The sequence below is a fragment of the Cydia fagiglandana genome, chromosome 3 (assembly GCF_963556715.1).
Source record: "Cydia fagiglandana chromosome 3, ilCydFagi1.1, whole genome shotgun sequence".
Taxonomy (NCBI): Eukaryota; Metazoa; Arthropoda; class Insecta; order Lepidoptera; family Tortricidae; genus Cydia; species Cydia fagiglandana.
Genome location: NC_085934.1, coordinates 21,492,884 through 21,513,798, shown reverse-complemented (window position 1 = coordinate 21,513,798; position 20,915 = coordinate 21,492,884). Strand labels below are relative to the sequence as shown.

Here is a 20,915-nt window from a genome sequence, read left to right as displayed (position 1 = left end):
ATAATATTAACATAAAAAGCTCCTTCCTAACGTATGCACTAAATAAGTAGTATAAATATATATTGATGTGCACTAAAATATTGTGAGACACGTTATAGGTATGCGTATTGCGTATTTTTGCAGCCGACTACTAGGGTCATTGCGTCAGTTCACCGTTCAGTGCCTGTTTCCGTCCACTTGGCGTAGTTGCCACAAAGAATTGTGCATGATTTCAAGAATTCAAGAATTGCGTATAATATCAATATGTACATACCTAGGTATATCTTCTTCCTCGCGTTATCCCGGCATTTTGCCACGGCTCATGGGAGCCTGGGGTCCGCTTGACAACTAATCCCAAGAATTGGCGTAGGCGCTAGTTTTTTACGAAAGCAACTGTCATCTGACCTTCCAAGCCAGAGGGTAAACTAGGCCCTATTGGGATTAGTCCGGTTTCGTCACGATGTTTTCCTTCACCGAAAAGCGACTAGTAAATCGTCACTACTTTGAAAAAAACTCGTATCTTCTTCTGTCAATCAAAAGAAAAATGTGGTAACTAATGTATGGGATGTGTACAGAGTTACTGCGTTTTAACTCTGGGTAGCAGGGCGAGATACGAGAATTTTTCAAAGTAGTGACGAAATATCAAATGATATTTCGTAGGTACATAAGTTTTGAAAACTCATTGGTACAAGCCGGGGTTCAAACCCGCGACCTCCAGATTGAAAGTCACACGCTTTTACCGCTAGGCTACCAGCGATCATGTACCTAGGTATATATTAAAATTATACATAATTCTTTGTGGCAACTGCTCCAAGTGGACGGAAACAGGCACTGGACGGTGAACTGACGCAATAACCGTATAAAAGCCTTATTAAACAATAAACACCCAATGTCCTTTTTAAATGACACCTTCAACACCTTCTCCAATACGCGAGCTCATTATGCGTGTCATTCATCGCTACACGTTCATTAGACCGTGAAAATGTACTGCACAGAGTACACGACGTGTCTATACTGAACACGTAGCGACTGATGTGAATGTGTAATGAGGCCGTTTGAGCTAACGATCGGCATTCGACATTGCAATAACCAGCTTCCGCCGTGCAAATCAAAGTTCTAATGTCCTATAAATAGGACATATCGTCCACCTGGTTAAATTACCAATTTAACAAAATTTACCCTAGAATCCCAGCTCTTGAAATCGCTATTTGGAAAATGGTAAACGTTTGAACAAAATAGCGTTTAAAGAAAATAATGCAAATTGCTTTGCGAATAAAGATAACACAGTAAATATTTTCTTCTAAATAAAAAGTCAGGAAGGTAATTGGAAGGGAAAAGGATCGAGATAATACAATTTATTCGCTTTGTGATCCGATTAAGCAGAGCCATTACCAAATGATATAAACGGTTGCGCTCCCGTTATTTTTGTGCTATAAAAATAACAGAACATAAAAAAGAATCTATCACTCAAACAGCACATTATGTTACTTCAATTTGATATCTTGTCAGTCAATAAAAAGCCCGTTTGTGCCAATATCGAGACGATGGCTCGAAGAAATGATCAAAGCTGAACAACATTAATATTTCATCTAGACTTTACATGATCAAATAAGTTTGTATTTATCTTTTTACATTAATAAATGTTACAGCCCATACAACCATTTCCAGTCGCCGTTACGACGCGGTGTAGACACATCTTGTGTCGACACCGTCTGTTTCGGTCACAATTCCAGTCGCAGAGTCGTCGCCGTGTCGACACAGTTACCAGAAATGGGGAAGGGTCGACACATGACACAAAGTGACATAAAGTGTGGTCGCCGTGTGCACACATTGTTACTAGTTTGCGACTACTTTATGCCAAAATCATTCGTTCATTCGTTCATTTTGTTCCTGTCAAATGGAAACTGTCAGATGGAAAAATAGTCAAATAAAAATAAGTGACATTAATACGCCATCTCTAAAACGGATTACAAGACGTAATTATATATTGTTTGCATTTATATTACAATAGGACTTCAATTATTATGGGGAATTAAACTGCTCGAGTGATTTGATAAACTAAGTGTAATATAATCAACGCGCCACCACATTGTTTTAGTTTAGCCGGAAATGAAATTGTTTACTTCTCAGTGCTTGTGTTCATAAATATATTATTTGATGCATTTTTAGTACTTCGATGCGTATAATATACTTAGATAACAGAAATAACGCTTTACATACTACGAAACTTGTTAATTATGATGTATAAATATGGTTTAAGGCTGAGAAATATTGCAGTCACAAAGTAGTCGCAAATGTTTCGACTTTGTGTCGACTCTGTGTAGACACATGACACGCGCTGTCAAAAGTAATAACAAAGTTACTGGATTTGCAAAATGGCTCCTTGTGTTCATTTGTTTTCAGATATTCTCAAAGTGTAAAAATGACGTGGTCAGAGATGGGACTTAATAGATTAACTGTTTATTCGACTAAGGCCCACTTGCACCATCCCACTAACCCAGGTTTAACCAGTTAACCCCGGGTTACTGGAATGGTGCAAGTGGCGCTAATTAATGGAATAAAAAAAGTTAATCCTCAAATTTTAATCACGATTAGTTTAGTCGACCTAACATAGATTGAAATTGAATTAATCTGAACATTAATCGAATAAATTATCGATTAAATCTCGGTTGGAAGTTGACAGGGGGCCATTTTTGTACGTAAAAATAATAGAAATGTCTTGCATGCAGATGGTAGCCAAACACTTTGTCATAAAAGTCGAGATGGGTGTCGATTTATAGGTTTTAGGGAGTGCCGATTTCGAAAATGATGACCATTTTGGAATCCGAAATGGCGGCCATGCACTGTCATAAAAGTTGTCATGGGTGTCGTTTTATAGGTTTTGGGGGGCGCAGATTTAGAAAATGGTGACCATTTTGGATTCCAAAATGGCGGCCATGCACTGTGTCATAAAAGTCGTCATGGATGTCATTTTATACGTTTTAGGGGGCCCCAATTATGAAAATGATGACCATTTTGGAATCCAAAATGGCGGCCATGCACTATGCCATAAAAGTCGTCATGGGTGTCGTTTTATAGGTTTTAGGAGGCGCAGATTTCAAAAATGATGACCATTTTGGATTCCAAGATGGCGGCCATGCACTATGTCATAAAAGTCGTCATGGATGTCGTTTTATAGGTTTTAGGGGGCCCCGATTTAGAAAATGATGACCGTTTTGAAATCCAAAATGGCGGCCATGCACTATGTCATAAAAGTCGTCATGGGTGTCGTTTTATAGGTTTTAGGGGGCCCCGATTTCGAAAATGATGACCATTTTGGAATCCAAAATGGCGGTCATGCACTATGTCATAAAAGTTGTCATGGGTGTCGTTTTATAGGTTTTAGGGGGCCCTGATTTCGAAAATGATGACCATTTTGGAATCCAAAATGGCGGCCATGCAGTATGTCATAAAAGTCGTCATGGCTGTCGTTTTATAGGTTTTAGGGAGCGCAGATTTCGAAAATAATAACTATTTTGGAATCCAAGATGGCGGCCATTAGGTTTTAGGGGGCCCTGCTTTCGAAAATGATGACCATTTTGGAATCCAGAATGGCGGCCATGCACTATGTCATAAAAGTCGTCATGGATGTCGTTTTATAGGTTTTAGGGGACGCAGATTTCGAAAATGATGGCCATTTTGGAATCCAAAATGGCGGCCATGCACTATGTCATAAAAGTTGTCATGGGTGTCGTTTTATAGGTTTTAGGGGGCCCCGATTTCGAAAATGATGACCATTTTGGAATCCAAAATGGCGGTCATGCACTATGTCATAAAAGTTGTCATGGGTGTCGTTTTATAGGTTTTAGGGTGCCCTGATTTCGAAAATGATGACCATTTTGGAATCCAAAATGGCGGCCATGCAGTATGTCATAAAAGTCGTCATGGCTGTCGTTTTATAGGTTTTAGGGAGCGCAGATTTCGAAAATAATAACTGTTTTGGAATCCAAGATGGCGGCCATGTACTATGTTAAAAGTCGACATGGATGTCGTTTTGTTGGTCATGGTCATAATTTTCGAAATCTGCTCTTCCTAACACCTATAAATCAACATTTATGACGGCTTATATGACAAAATACGTAGCCGCCATCTTGGATTATAAAATGATCATCGTTTTCGAATTCTGCACTCCCTAAAACCTATAAATCGTCATCCGTGACGACGCAAGTTATCTTTATTTTCAGATTTAACAAATTGCTACAGAATACAAAGGACAAAAAAAGAAGCGAGGAGGTAATGAAACAAGCAAAAATACAGATGATTCCTCGACGCAATGGGATGCTTCTTAAATTGTGTCCAGATTTTTTTGTCATAAAAGTTTTTATTTTTCACATATTACTCTCACAAGTTCCGTGACATTTCGACCTTGTAATTTTTTAAGTAAATGTTTTTGTTTATCTGTGAGGATCTCACTAGAATGATATAATCAAGGTATGTTTATATTTGATGATTGAAATACTAACGCAAAAAAAAAGTTATATTTGTGTCTTATATTCCTGCCGAAGACTTTTATTTTTCCTTTTCCTTCTACACAAGTTTGGTCAAGTAATAAGAATTTAGGGCTCTCAATTTTATTTTGACTTCTACAACAGTAAAGCTACGAGGCCATGTTTGGTATCGTTTTCGTATAAATTCGCAGTACCAAATATAGTTATGGTATCACATTGACACCATTCCAAAGTAAAAACATATACTTTCTTTTAAACTCCTCTTCACGCTTAAACTGCTGAACAGTTTTAATTTAAATTTAGTACACATATATATTGAGTCCCGTCCCGAGACAGGACATAATAAGTTATCTCAAAAATCATCCTTTAAAGGTGTGAAATGAGGTGTAGGGGGGAATTCAGAATTGACTTCTTGAAGTTAATACTGTTTAAGTTTAGGTTTGAAGTCATGTTTTTTTTATCATTTTTAACTAAATCAAAGATGTAGACCATCCCAAATTTAATATAAATCGGTTCAGCGGTTATTGATTTCCCGTACAAATTTCCACGCCACTTTTCACACCTTCAAAAGATGATTTTGGTTATAAGATCTATCCTATGTCCGGGACGCAAACTATTTCTATACCAAATTTCAACGAAATCGGTTCAGCGGTTAAGCGTCAAGAGGAGTTTAAAAATAACCGGCCAAGTGCGAGTCGGACTCGCGTATTAAGGGTTCCGTACATTAAGTCCGACTCGCGCTTGACTGCACATTTCTAATAGGTTTTCCTGTCATCTATAGGTAAAGAACTATTTTGTGTACTCAGACAGACAGACATACAGACGCACGAGTGATCCTATAAGGATTCCGTTTTTTGCTTTTGAGGTACGGAACCCTAAAAAGATTTTTTTTTATTTTGTGGAATGGTGTCAATGTGATACCTTAAATGGATTCAGCAACCCAGATTTATACGAAAACGATACCATACACGGCCTAGTACCTTCACTGATGTAGATATATCAAGAAAAATTGAGAGCCCTAAATAAACTTTCAAGAGCGGATATCTCAAAAACTATTCAACATATCGAAAAAATTGACTGAATAAACTTGTAACAAATTAAATTAACTTTCATTTTGTATAAGTGGCCATGTCGCTAAGATGCATAGTTTCCGAGATATAATCGAAAAACCGGAAAATGGGACCTTCAAAGCCCCCTCTCTTCCCCCCGCTCAAGGGCTACGGCCGGGGACTTTTGATATGTTCACCTCCTAACTTGTCCAAACCAAGTTACAGAGTCAAAAATTGTGTTCCGAGCATTTCCCTCTACAACTTTTTGGAGCATTCGTTGGCTGACCTAAGTAGCTTATTGCATTTCTTTAAAAACTTTTCTGTAAAAGGTTGACGGGTGTTGGGTGTTTATATGGTTTTGGTCGATTATTATCATTTGCATCGCCCATGATGACTTACTAGAATTACTTACGAGCACACGAGACACTAATAGTAGTTTGACAAACCTTGGTTTTCAAGAGGTATTTTATATTGACATTTGCTGTCACAAATTTGCTGTCAGATTTAGTCGCAAACCGCACGCAAAGTGCACACAAATGTGTCGACACCTTGTTACGGAAAAGTGTACACACGGCGACGACACTTTGTTTCGAAACAATTCTAGACACATTGTGTGGACTCTGTTACGACACATCTGACATTTAGTTACCACTTTGATGATTCTGCGACTGGAATGGTTATATGGGAGACAAAGAATAATTTTGAAAACAAAACATTATCGTCAGAGTTTCTGACTAAGATCATGGTGATCATAAATTTATTTTTTCTTTGATATCGCATAACGTATTTTGTGGTGCCTTATTTCGTATGTGTCACATTTAGCTTAATAAATTAATAAATAATTATATAAGTTAAAATAGTTTAAAATTTTATGATATTGTAGTTACCTACACACTTTGTTTGACCTTTCATAAGCGCATTGTAATATGCCTACTTAGTTAAAATAATTAACTGTCTTTATCTTTAGCCTATTGACATGTCATTTTTTATTATCTTAAAATTATATACACCGTGTTTTATTTGTTTTCCGTTAATTTCAAGGGTGCGTTCCGGAGCTTAAATCGAGTAAATTTCTCAAAGACACCGATATTCTAATTAACTCCATTTCGGAGATAATCAATATTTTATTTTTTCCTATAAGGCCTCTACAAGCGTGTACACTTAGGGCCGGTTTACATATTGATTAGTGTTTAGAATGAGTTCATTCATACATTTGCTACTAAACTTAAGTACCTACCTACAATCTCGGTCGATCGATGTTCGAAATGACATTGATATGTCACAGATTTCAATTGTTTGGTTAAATGTAATGCCCGTGTTACAACAACGCTACATGCTACATTTAATTACCTTTTAAACAATTTTTTTTTTTAAAAGCAAAAAAAAAATTTTTACTTGAAAATTAACTATGCCATTTAGTTCTCTTAAACGTACTTAACCATACCCCGAAGTTAACGGAATTCAATAAAAACACGGTGTATATATCGACGCTTATCATGAATAGTGACACAAAACAAAATGAAATGCCATTCGACTTTAAATCTTACCAGTAAAAGATAGAATATTAAATGCAATAGCATTTCATTTTTAGTTGTACCACTGTTCATGATAAGCAACGAATATAGTCTTCCATGTCGTGTCCGATAACGGAGACCTTTACAAATTCCTCTGATGAGCAGTTGAGCACTATATGTATATATTGTATATGGCTCGCAAAACCGAACTTTGTTTCAAATGTCCGATCGCACTGTGCACAATAAAGCAATATGTTGTAAACACTGGAAATTCGTGTACACACGAGATAATTTTGAAAGAGATTTCCTTATGGCTCTCGTATGCTAAAAATAATACAACTTGTACAGTGCATTCATGCCTTACATTTTAATGAACCCTTCGTACTAGATTTAGGCGACCACTTGAGCTGAACTTAGCGTGAGTTATGTCTGCGGCTTAAGGAGCATTCCATGAAATTGTCTACCGTTGTCCCGTACAAACGCGAAGTTTCTGAAGATTTAAAGGTATAAGAGTTTCCTTTTCTATGACAAATGGTCAAAAATATGCACAGAAAAATAATCGCCTGTTTTAAATGCCGAGAAAAAAGTCGCAACACAGGAAATAAAATGCGTTTGTACGGGACAGCCCGTGGAATGCTCCTTAAGGCGACGGAAACATGAACTTTTAATAATAGCTTCTAAATTAAAACAATGATATTATAATTCAGAAGACGTTTGACGAAATAAAAGGTCTCTACTTTTTAGTAATTATTTCTTTAGGGCTTCGTAATCAGTAGCACTCTTATAATGAAATCTTGAAAGTTTTATTAAGTCGCCTGTTGAAATACTTTTAAATTGGCTATCCTCATCTGTTATTTTTTTACAGATTTGTCACCTGCTTACCGTAGTTTGTATTTAAACTATGATTAAGCTTCTGTAAAAAAAAACTGTTGACACACAATGATTGCCGACGACTTGGTACCAGATTATTGTGCTGTCATCGATATACATATATCATCATATAGGGTAATTGCGCTAGTTTTCGTCCGGCTCTAGTTTTAGTCCACTTGACGAAATTTGAATATAAAAGTTAATTGCTGCACAAATTTGGACTTATTAAAACCTTAATATCTAAACATTTTATCTATCCACATAAAAATATATTTCACATGTAGCAAATTATAAATTACAAACATAAATATTTCCGTGCACAACTCTGGTACTGTATCCCGTTTTTCTGGATTATTCGATGTTTATACTATTATTGTTTCTTCCTATTCTCGATTCTGCAGAATATGAATTCCACAAAGCTGAATTTTATCTTACTTGAGTCTCAACTACTGAAAAAAACCGGGCAAGTGCGAGTCGGACTCGCGCACGAAGGGTTCCGTACCATAATGCAAAAAAAAGGCAAAAAAAATGGTCACCCATCCAAGTACTGACCCCGCCCGACGTTGCTTAACTTCGGTCAAAAATCACGTTTGCTGTATGGGAGCCCCACTTAAATATTTATTTTATTCTGTTTTTTAGTATTTATTGTTATAGTGGCAACAGAAATACAGTATCTGTGAAAATTTCAACTGTCTAGCTATCACGGTTTGTGAGATACAGCCTGGTGACAGACGGACGGACGGACGGACGGACGGACGGACGGACTGACGGACGGACGGACGGACAGACGGACGGACGGATGGACTGACGGACAGCAGTCTTAGTAATACAGTCCCGTTTTACCCTTTGGGTAGGGAACCCTAAAAAATATATATGCCCCCGTCCCACGTGACCGCCGCCATACATGAGGATGCCACAAATGGGAATGATTTATATTCAGTGTCTATTCCCATCTGGGACAAATGGGAATATACCGTAAAAAATAAAGTCTAATAGGTAAGACAACTTAACCACCACTGAAATAGTAAAACACTAATAAGCCTCGCAATAGGATTCCGCTAATTGGAATTGAAACTGAAGACCTAATTTTACTACCTACTAATTAATGAACTAAGAGGATTGTTCAATGTTCATGCCAATTAAGTTGTAGTGCTGTTTTGTTTTAGGGTTTTAACTGATACTAGTGAAACAGTCAGATATTATATAGGTTTTACAACTGGTAATACCGTTTTGCATCTTTCATTCCATTCCATTTCAAATCTTTATTTTTTCTAATCAAAATTGCATTTGGCTGCGTAATGGTAACTAGGGAATGCAAATCGGTTATTTTTTGTATGGTTTCGGTTTCGGTTTCGGTTAATAACCGATTATTTCCATACAAAAAATAACCGAAAATAACCGATTTGCATTCCCTAATGGTAACATTCCATTTCTAACCGCAGCTGCACTACCGGTACTGAACGCGTCGCTGTCATTGTCAATTTCCATAGTAAAATTAACAGTAATGCAGCTGTCGTTGGAAATGGACTGTCACCTTAAGTTTTGACGTGTGGGTGGCTAAAGATTACAATAAAACTTTGCTAAAAAGTACAAAAACTAGGTACTATCATACAATAATAATTATAGAGTCTGTGCGGAAAGAGAAGAGTCGTGAAATGTATGGGGCCCAATACATTCCACGACTCTTCTCCTTCCGAACAGACTCTAATAGAGTTATGTAATTTAAAAGTGCACAAAAGAAATGGAAAGTCAAGTCTTCTAAATATGGCGACCAGTTTAAAATCATATGCTTACAAACAAATAGCTAGGGTTCTAAGTGACAAAAAAAGGTCGAACCTTTTTTTTCTTGATTAAAGCATGAAACTTGGCACAGTTGTTCCTTATATCAAACCAAGCCGATTTCGATCGGTAGCCCGAAGGAGCCCCCCCTCTGGGGCCGGAGAGGGGGGGGGGGTCAAAGTACCGCTCGCCCGGCTTCATTCTTAAAATTCTAACAGGCCCCGTTTAGCTAATAGGTCATATTTGGTATCAATTTCGGATAAATCAATAACGTAGAATTCATTTCTGGTATAAAAAATTAGCAATTTGTAGAAAAAAATAAAAAAAAACTCAAAATATCTCATTTTTCAAGTTTAATTTTTGTTTCTTATTTATTGTCAGAATTAAACTGCCTGGTTTTTCTACATTGAAAAAATATGATGATAAAGCCTATTTAATGCAGATTTTAAAAACATAACTTTTACATATCTTCATTAAGAGGAAATTGCATAAAAAAAACTTATATCGTCTCGCGCCGGTAAATATCTTTTTACCGACATCGGAATCGATATAGACAACATCCGAAGTACACACTCTGGAGACCGATTAAAAGTATTGTTTATTGTTGTAGATAGATAAAGATAGAAAAGCGTACAAATATTTTCTATTGTGTCGTTCAGTGAAAAAAGGGACCTTGGAAAAAATTATCACAGAGCCTCGCGTTTGTATAGAAGCATACTCGTAGGTATTTAGTTAGTGCCAACCACTCCATGGACTCCATGGTCGCTGTTCTCAATAGGGGATATTACTGCAATGTTCTGCCGCCAAAGTGCAGCACTACCGACTCTAGTAAATTCATAAACTAACTTATACATACTGTACCTTAAACTGTTTTTTGACAAGTTTTCACAGACAATAAAATATGACATTGATGCATCAAGGCGGTTTGTTAACCAGGGCCTATCGGTAAAAGCGAAAATCGAAATTAAGTTATCTGCCTCTTTATCGAATATGCAAGAGTGATAGAGGGATTAGACAACGAAACTTCGATTTTCTTGTTTCGCGGCAGACCCCCAGATTGTTAGTGATTGACAGATAGTGGTAGTGGCGCTACCTACGCAGAGTTTTGCGTAATATTCCCTATTAATAAGAAGTAAACTATAAGTATTATTTAATCTGCTTACTTATTACATTATACCACACTTTAATGTTGCGTCTTGTGTATTAATGCAATTCCTTCCCCCGACACATGAATGGATACATTTCATAATTCACGTATATATGTCAGTTTCAACCATATTCTGGCCAGAGCAGGGTTGTCAGAACAGTTTGGAAACAGTCATCTGCTCCTTGCTTCCATTCCCAAGAAGACGGATTGAGCAAGTTTGACGACGAACTAATGTCTGATCCCAAACATCAACCACACGGTACACTGCGCGTAATGAGGCATTTATACGGCTCCCTTTTGAACAGGTATAACATTATACAACTCTTCATTTCAATATCCCGGTGTAACTTGTCTTCTTCAATATTGCATTTATTACCGAACATATAATATCTCATTTTAGTATTTTAGGGGAATGCTTTTAGCCACCGCTATTGCTCCATCTTGTAAGAGCTTGGATCCTTGTAGTAGCATGGCTGAACTCTGAACAGGTTCCATGTTTCGAACTCACTTTTTCTACCCTTTCAGCTGAATGCTCGAAACAGGGGTAAGACTTCAACTCTTTTAGGGTAAATAAAAAAGTTTAGTTAAGTAGCTTACAGAATAGATAATTTTATTGGCTTAAAAATAGAATTCCCTGGCCTATTGTGGATGCAATGGAGTGACATGTGATATAATTGAGTTTTCCACTGTGTCAACGTGAGCCCACAAATCCTGTAGTTGGGGAAATATTCGTACGCATGAATCTAGTCTAGCTGCTATAACTACATCGTCTATGTCTACTGTGCTTATCAATACCTTGCAATGACTGTTTTACAGCATCTGCAACTAGGGCCATGATATGAAATGAATCGGACTCTTCATGGTTCTTGGAGTATTCGGAACCTCACGAGGAACATTACTTATAACATGTTTCTCTACACAATTTCGCGATGGCATAAATAAGGACTTATAACTCTTCGAAGTTTTGTCAACACAGTGTCTCAAAATGATTTACCTAGTGCTAAAGAAATGAGTTTCACTAAAATATCAGTGGTTATAAGTGAAGCTTATCATCATGGTAAATTTAACTCTTATTTCTATCGGGCTCTGAAACACCAGGAGTCTTACTCGTATTCCAAGCATTCTCTCGATCGACCTTGTAATACTGTAAGCTCAATAAGACTTGTGATAATAAGACTAGATGATATATATATGATAATATGTATTTGATAAATACACTCAAAACATCCATAGGTAATTCAGGAACAAGCTTTCACGATAAACACAAATATATGCCTTCTAGGATTTGAACCGGGTTCCCCATTTAATATATGGTGTATAAAAGTGAGATCTAAGCATAGACCCTTTTTAGCTTGGCCGATACAAGGATTCAAGCTCCTACAGGATAGAGCAATATCAGTAAATTTAATAAATAACATTCGCCAAAAGTTTATTATAACTTCATATGATGATATGTGAAATAGCCTTGTAAAGTGAATACCTTACTGATAAAGCCGTTGCTAAATAATAAAAAAAATGCCTGAAATAATTCTTTACTTGAATAGACTATTGAAACAGAAGCAGCCTTATCAGGATAGAATTATATGTTTGGGGCTTGGGGGTCAGACGTTAGTTCCTCTTTAAACTTGCTCAGTCTGTGTTCTTGGGAATGGAAGCAAGGAGCAGATGACTGTTTCCAAACTGTTCTGACAACCCTGCTGTGGCCAGAATATGGTTGAAACTGACATATATTATATACGTGAATGATGAAATGTACGCATTCACGTGCCGGGGAAAGGAATTGTATTTTTTAATACACAAGTCGCAAAATTACAGTCTGGTATAATGTAATAAAAATATTTAATAATACTTACAGTTTACTTCTTATTCATTGAGAATAGCGACCATGGAGTCCATGGAGTGGTTTACACTAATTAAATACGAGTATGCTTCTATACAAACGCGAGGCTCTATGATAATTTATTCCTAGGTCCCTTTTTTTACTGAACGACACATAAAAAATAGTATTTGTACACTTTTCTATCTTTATAATAGGATCTACAACAACAAACAATACATTTAATCGGTCTCCAGAGTGTGTACTTCGGATGTTGTCCATAACGATGCCGATGTCGGGAAAAAGATATTCACCGCGCGAGACGATATAAGATTTTTTTTATGCAATTTTCTTTTAATAAAGGTAAGGAAAAGTTACGTTTTTAAAATCTGCATTAAATAGGCTTTATTGTCATATTTTTTATATGTAGAAAAACCAGGCAGTTTAATTTTGATACTAAATAAAAAATAAATATTACACTTGAAAAATTAGATTTTTTAATTTTTTTTAAAATTTTTTCTACAAATTGCAATTATTTTATATCAGAAATGAATTCTACGTTATTGATTTATCCGAAATTGATACCAAATATGACCTATTAGCTTAACGGGGCCTGTTAGAATTTTAAGAATGAAGCCGGGCGGAGCGGTACTTTGACCCCCCCTCTCGGGCCCCAGAGGGGGGGCTCCTTCGGGCTACCGATCGAAATCGGCTTTATTTGATATAAGGAACAACTGTGCCAAGTTTCATGCTTTAATCAAGAAAAAAAAGGTGTTTGCACTTAACATCCTCACTAAAAAGGCATTCGATGACAAAAAGTCAGGAAACGAGTAGTAAAATGTTCCCCTTATGTTTTTTGCTTGAAAAAATCACAAACGAAAACCCCACGGACAATTTCACCTAATTCACATCCGCCCAAATTTCCACCAACATTAATGACCCAATTGGACTGGAAATTTTACGAAATTGTACCGCGGAAATTGTGAAACCCGGAGGCCTATTCTGTTTTAACAATCTGATCTGATATGGTTTTCGTCTTGTTTTGATACGACTTTGAGTCAGCGTGCGCCACTGCATGAGCCGCTTAGGCTGATTGGTATAGTCTGTTAAGCCATTTCAGTCAGCAGAAAAAAAGGGCAAATTTCTAAAACGATAGACGAAGGGTTATCGTCCCATATAAAATTGGCATTTCGCGCCTTTTTCTACTGACAAAGTTGTTTGACCGACTATAATATTCTCGAAATCCAATCGGGATGATTGGCCGGTTGAAGTATTTTACAGATGGCACCAGGATAGGTTTTATTTGTCAATGCCACTAATAGGCTACTTTCCTACTAGTCAAATCAGCTTCTTTTTTAGAACTGTCAAAACGATTTGCTAATATGGAATTTATATGAAAACGAATGTAGTGACGTCACGGTAAACTCACCTACTTTTTATATTTCAATCCGATTTATGGCGGCTACCTCGCACAACGTATCAGTATTGCGATACAGCGGGGAAATGCCGCCAGCATCCTTGGTACAATGCCTCAGGGGCCTATTTTAGATTTAAGCTAGTTATTAATTTCGTTTAGTTGTACCACTGTATATATATTGTATGTAAATAAATGATTTAATCCGATTTATTAAATGCAAATTGTGTTTAAAACTAGCTGCTATCTATGTTTTTTCTAATAATTATCAGGTGCTTCATTTCGTGCACGGTTTGAAATAATTTATTTTAAGTTCAGGAAACATCCCTATAGTGTAATTTTTTTAAAACTTTACTGCTGGATGCCATTTAAGCCAAATTTTATAGAATATTACTATTGACAGGTAAAACTGCTAGCGTCATTTATAAAAAAAACCAGACACTTTGGGTATGGAACTCTAAAAACCTTTGTTTGTTGCCAACCCTATCTCATAAGACATCTCGCTCATACTTATCGGTGCGCGTGAGATGCCCGATGACACGTCTGAAGGTCTAATCAAAACAAAATTAAAACTGTATCATATCGTAATGGTGCAGAAGCAGTGGTGGCCGAGTGGATATAACGTCTGACTTTCAATCCGAAGGTCGTGGGTTTAAATCCCGGCTCGTAGCCACGTCAAATTAAGCCGAATTTGGGCAAGCTGCGGAAATAATTCGTGTAGTTTTGAAAATTGGTACAGGCATACCTTGTGGTGTCTAGATAAACATACTAAAAGTCCTCGAGGGTAGGGGGTGTGCTGGGGGTGTAGAGGGGGGTTGTAGGTACCTTTTTCATATTTTTGCTCATATCTCGAAAATGTGTACGAATTGCATTATAATTACTTCGGACAAAAGTTTTAACATAAAATTTACTACAAATTTGGTTATGTTTATTTTTACTCTGCGATCAATACTTTAGGAGCTACAGACTGTTAAAGTTAAATAAGAGATAAAAAATAGACGGTTTAAGAAAACGTCGTATTTTCATAATTGTTCATCATAAATAAAAAAATTTGTTGAGAATAAGCAAGCTAAATGACCTGCTGATAAAATATAAAAAAACCGGCCAAGAGCATGTCGGGTCATGCTCAGTGTAGGGTTCCGTAGTTACCCGTCCGTCAAAATAGACTATTTGCAAAAACTCTAAAACTGCTTAATCGATTAGGTTCGCTATATTTTTCTCTGAAAGTCTTTACTAAGCTTTACTTTCACGATTTTTTTCATATTTTTTGGACCCATGGTTCAAATGTTAGGGGAACTAAAGTGGAAAACACAACTTTTTTTCTTTCAGATCGATTATTTCCGAAAATATTAAGCAGATCAAAAAATGGTTCTCGGAGACCCGTATTCGTTTTAAAAGACCTATCCAACGACACCCCACACTGTAGGGTGGAAGCGAAAAAAAATTTCATCCCCTTTTTAATGTACGGCAGTCACCCTAAAAAATATTTTTTTCTAATTTATATTTTACAACTTTGTCAGCGTAACTGATTTATATATTCGTGTCAAATTTAAACATGAAAACTAGAAAAAAAATTTTTTATGGTGGTTGCCCTACATTAAAGTGGGCATGAAATTTTTTTTCGTTTCCACCCTATAGTGTGGGGTGTCGTTGGATAGATCTTTTAAAACGAATAAGGGTCTTCAAGAAACATTTTTTGATCAACTTAATATTTTCGGAAATAATCGATCTGAAAGAAAAAAAGTTGTGATTTACCCCTTAGTTCCCCTAACTTTTGAACCATGGGTAAAAAAAATATGAAAAAAATCGTGAAAACATAACTTAGTAAATACTTTCAAGGAAAAATGTAGCGAACCTAATCGGTATAGCTGTTTTTGAGTTATGGCAAATAGTCTATTTTGACAGACGGGTAACTACGGAACCCTACACTGAGCATGGCCCGACATGCATATGGCCTATTTTTTTATATTTTATCAGCAGGTTGCTTAGCTTGCTTACTCTAAGCTAATTTTTTTATTTGTGATGAACAATTACAAAAAAACGACGTTTTCTTAAACCGTCTATTTTTCATTACTTATTTAACTTTAACAGCCTGTAGCTCCTAAAGTATTGATCGCAGAGTAAAAATAAACAAACCAAATTTGTAGTAAATTTTATGTTAAAACTTTTGTCCTAAGTAATTATAATGCTATTCGTACAGATATTCGAGATATGAGCAAAAATATGAAAAAAAGTACCTTCAACCCCCCTCTACACCCCCAGCACACCCCCTACCCTCGAGGACTTTTAGTATGTTTATCTGGACACCACAAGGTATACCTGTACCAATTTTCAAAACTACACGAATTATTTCCGCAGATTTTTCTAATTTGCTTAGGCTATCGTACCAATGAGTTTTTCGGAACTTATGTACGAAATATCAATGATATTTACCACTAGCTTTTCGGTGAAGGAAAACATCGTGAGGAAACCTGCATACATCTGCGAAGAAATTCAAGGGTGTATGTGAAGTCCCCAATCCGCATTGGGCTAGCGTGGGGACTATAGCCCAAGCCCTCTCGCGCAAGAGAGGAGGCCTGTGCTCAGTAGTGGGACGTCATCATCATCATCATCATCTCAGCCATAAGACGTCCACAGCTGAACATAGGCCTCCCCCTTGGACCTCCATACGTGCCGGTTGGAAGCGACCCGCATCCAGCGTCTTCCGGCGACCTTAACAAGATCGTCTGTCCATCTTGTGGGTGGACGTCCTACGCTGCTCTTGCTAGTCCGTGGTCTCCACTCGAGCACTTTTCGACCCCATCGGGTATCTTCTCTGCGTGCAATGTGGCCTGCCCATTGCCACTTCAGCTTGCAGTGCTTTGCTTGCAGTGGGACGTATATAGGCTGAAATGATGAAATGATGATCATATTGTAATAACAGAATAGGCCACCGCGCTCTGAGGATTAAGTGTATTTACAAGCTTTATTTAAGTTTATGTTCAAATTTGTCTTGAAATGAATATTGCAAGTAAATATTCTATTTCCTACCAACAACCTACACTCTTATTAAAAATGTCACCCAAAAAAGTTTGCAAAAACCAACGTTTCCAAGGTAAGAAGCGCTGGTGGCCTAGCGGTGAGAGCGTGCGACTTGCAATCTGGAGGTCGCGGGTTCAAACCCCGGCTCGTACCAATGAGTTTTTCGGAACTTATGTACGAAATATCATTTGATATTTACCAGTCGCTTTTCGGTGAAGGAAAACATCGTAAGGAAACCGGACTAATCCCAAGAAGGCCTAGTTTACCCTCTGGGTTGGAAGGTCAGATGGCAGTCGCTTTCGTAAAAACTAGTGTCTACGCCAAATCATGGGATTAGTTGTCAAGCGGACCCCAGGCTCTCATGAGCCGTGGCGAAATGCCGGGATAGCGCGAGGAAGAAGAAGAACGTTTCTAAGGTAACGTAGCTAGTTCAATTCTTCACTTTCGTGATTTCCTTTATTAATTTAACTGAAAGCATTGGACCTGGTTTTGAAAATAAAATTGGAATATTGCTTACTTAATAGCTGTACAGTCGCCATCAGATACTTCGAAGCGGCCGGGTGCTTAAATATATCTGAGCACGCACTCTGTGGCCTTGAAAAAAGAGGTGTGATTTTGTGAGTACCTTGGCCGCTTCGACACATTTGTTGACGTCTGAAATTTTCCTACACTAAAATTCACAACAAGTTATGAAACTTTATTACTATATTTATATGGTTCTAGTTATCGTTTTAAATAAAGAATGTCTTTATGTAATCAAATTTTCATTTGTATTTTGCATGTGTGATAAGTTAAGCCTCCGCATATATAATACAATCTCTTTTTGAGAAAGTTTACCGAAGTATAAGTAAAGATAAGTCATTATTAGAACACAAAAATAAATACAGAACCATTTTAACGTTCCTACAGTGTTTTGCTACCAGAACCCCTTTTCGTTCAAATAACTGTTAGTTTAAATGTCAATATTTGCCCTTGAATTCTTGAAGTGAAAGGGCACGTGATCAACCATAAATCAAAAACATTCAATCTGGTTATTAAAGTTCAAGCTTGAAATGTCGCCTACAAAAGTTTTCTACCCTTGGTTTACCCTTGCAAATGCCGCTTTTTTAACTCACTGCCGTATTCGAACTTCAAGATATTCACAAGAACCGACACGTACTAGATCCATTCTAGATACGTTATAGTTTAGATATCAACTAGTTCTCTTTTGCAGCGCAATTCGGGCAACCAATGTCACTTTTACGTTAGATAGAGTAAGATATCTATTAGATGTGAATTGGATCTCTAAGTCATATCCTGTGGAAATCGTTCAAGAGTATCCCCATAATCACGCAAATGTCAAATTTGACAGGTTAGATCTTAAACATACCGTTATCGTATCTTGGTGATGTCTAAAAAATGTCTAATAGATGTCTATTTCAAAATCCGAATCGGGCCCTCAGTTGACCTTTTTTAAATATATTCGTAATTATACGTATTAATTACTCATGTAAATAAAGTTCGCGTGTTCAAAATTACGTTGGAACAAGGGCCTTTTGAAAACTGTTGAATAGCGTTCACTAATTCAAGAGACCTTGATAGGCATCCAATGAACGCTGGAACAAAGAACCTATGCTTGCGTGCGGGAGTTTTTCTCTGTTAAGTAACAATAGGCTACCTAGTAGGTAATAAGTTCAGGAATGCCCTGGAGAGTTATGAGTTCGAGGTCAACATTTCCATACCTTCTCGGAAGGAATACATCTCGGGATTGCGAGAATTCACGAACTTCTGGGATGATTAAATAAGCTTCTGTTGTGACATTTTTCCGTGAATCTGAATACATTGTTACGAAGTTATAATGAAGATATAATAAGATTTTATGTACAATCCACATCATAGCGGATAAGGTTAGACTTCGAGTTGAAAGTAACTACCATAATTGAATATTATATTATTATATTAGATTTGTCTGTTTTAGTAAACAGCAAAAACAGCATCACCCCAGCGATACCTGGGACGTCCGATCGGCCTCCGCCCTACTGAGCGTCCCAGGTATGCCCTTTTATCAAGATCCTCCTCCATTCTCAAAACGTGGCCGAGCCAGCGGAGACGATGAGCCTTTGGCTCGCCTATAATATTGGGTGCAGCCACAAGATCTTCAATCTCCATGCCGATAACTGGCGGGAGATGGCACAGGATTGAGACAACTGGCGTGTACTCGAGTCGGAAGCCAAGACTCATTTTGGGTCGCTGCGCCATTAACGTAAGTTTCAGTAAAACAATTAGAGAGTGGCAGATACTTTAGCGCGTTGTTCTTAATATGACTGCTGACTGTATATAAATTTTGAAGGCACATTATTCAAACTTTTTCTAAAAATAAAGTGTCAATTTACAACGCTAGGGTAATAAATACATTCTTTTTTAACTGTAAAACATTAGAATTAAAACTAATAATTATTATTCCTCTTACTCAAACATTATTCATACATTACGAGAACTATTATATTATTATCTATAAAGGCCTGTCCAATTAGACATTTATCTTCAATGAGCAAACTAAACAATGTCAGTCAGTGTAAATATTCAATTAAAGTAATCTTTTTTATTGTGTCCTTTTTTCTATTTTCATATAATTGCCTTTGAGCGGTATCCGAATTATTAATGACGTGATCGTGATTTGATGTCAAATTTCGATACTAGGAGCGCGATGCCGATTTGAAAACTTGTTACGATTCTGATCTTATTTTGAAACGACCTGGAAGATTGTTCACTCTGATTGGTCATGTGAAATGAAGTGAAAGTCGTGCGTGAGATGTGCACCAATCAGAGAGCGTTTTCACATTGTCCGATCCGACATCGCATGTAGGATCCTACAACCGCGTAGTCAGGTCGCGGGGCGCGCCCGGGCGCCGTCTTTAGCGGTCACGTACAGTACACTAATACAATAAACATTATGGCTACTCTACACGATGGGCCAACGCCGGCCACTCCAAGGGACGCATTTATGCGTTAGAGGGAGCAAGTGATATTGCTATCTCATTCTACCGCATGGCTGCGTCCCTTGGAGTGGCCGGCGCTGGCCCATCGTGTAGAGGAGCCATTATTCCTTCACATACGCACACAAACAAATGTTATCGGTCCGACAGCTGACGGGACTCCGACGTGGCAATATTTGTCGGAAGCGCCCATCCGATATCGGATCTCGGAATGCGCCTATAACAAAAACAGCTGTAGGAGAGTGCCATTTCGCATTAAAACCGCCTTTATTGTGTTGTCTATCGTTTTTTAGTAATAATGATTGATTAAATGTAGAAATAAATACAGAGAAACACATATTTCTTACATTTTATTTCCTTCCGACATCCGATATCGGATCGGATAATGTGAAAACGCTCTAATAATAGGAAGGTCGTATCAAAACCAGTTGTTGTACCAAAAACAATAATAAATAAGTTGTTAAAATGTGAATCGGGCGGTAGATGTAGTATTTATTCGGGTGCCGTTTCGCGTATTTTTACAAACAAACCAATGAAAAGATAATAAAAATAACTAGAAAAATCCCTTTCATTGTGTAACTTGACATTTATTGTTGAATTTGAACACACAAAAGAATGTCTGTCCTAAAATAATACATATACTTCACAGACAAAAATGTGCTCCATTGATTGAGCGAAACAATTAAATTCTTCGCTTAATTGGATTCTCAGCAGGTTTTGATTAATTATTTCAAAAACAGAAAGAGTAATGGTTTTTGCTGCAAAATATTTAAAATATAATTTCATATTTGAAAGGGCATATGACAACATTCTGAATTGAAGATTCTCCTTACGATTTCAACGCCTGTCACATTTTGGGAACAC

At 37.2% G+C, this 20,915-nt stretch overlaps 1 protein-coding gene and 1 long non-coding RNA gene across 2 annotated transcripts in view; both read left to right on the top strand.

The window, feature by feature from the left end:
* The window catches only part of LOC134680375 (uncharacterized), a 327,839-nt gene that overhangs the window by 131,134 nt on the left and 175,790 nt on the right, over positions 1-20,915 (top strand). Inside the window, exon 2 of the long non-coding RNA XR_010100446.1 lies at positions 15,434-15,798. This is a non-coding gene — a long non-coding RNA (uncharacterized LOC134680375). The remainder of the gene's footprint in view (positions 1-15,433; positions 15,799-20,915) is intronic.
* Positions 1-20,915, top strand: part of LOC134680348 (uncharacterized) — a 144,194-nt gene that overhangs the window by 544 nt on the left and 122,735 nt on the right. The gene's annotated exons all lie outside the window — the stretch shown is intronic.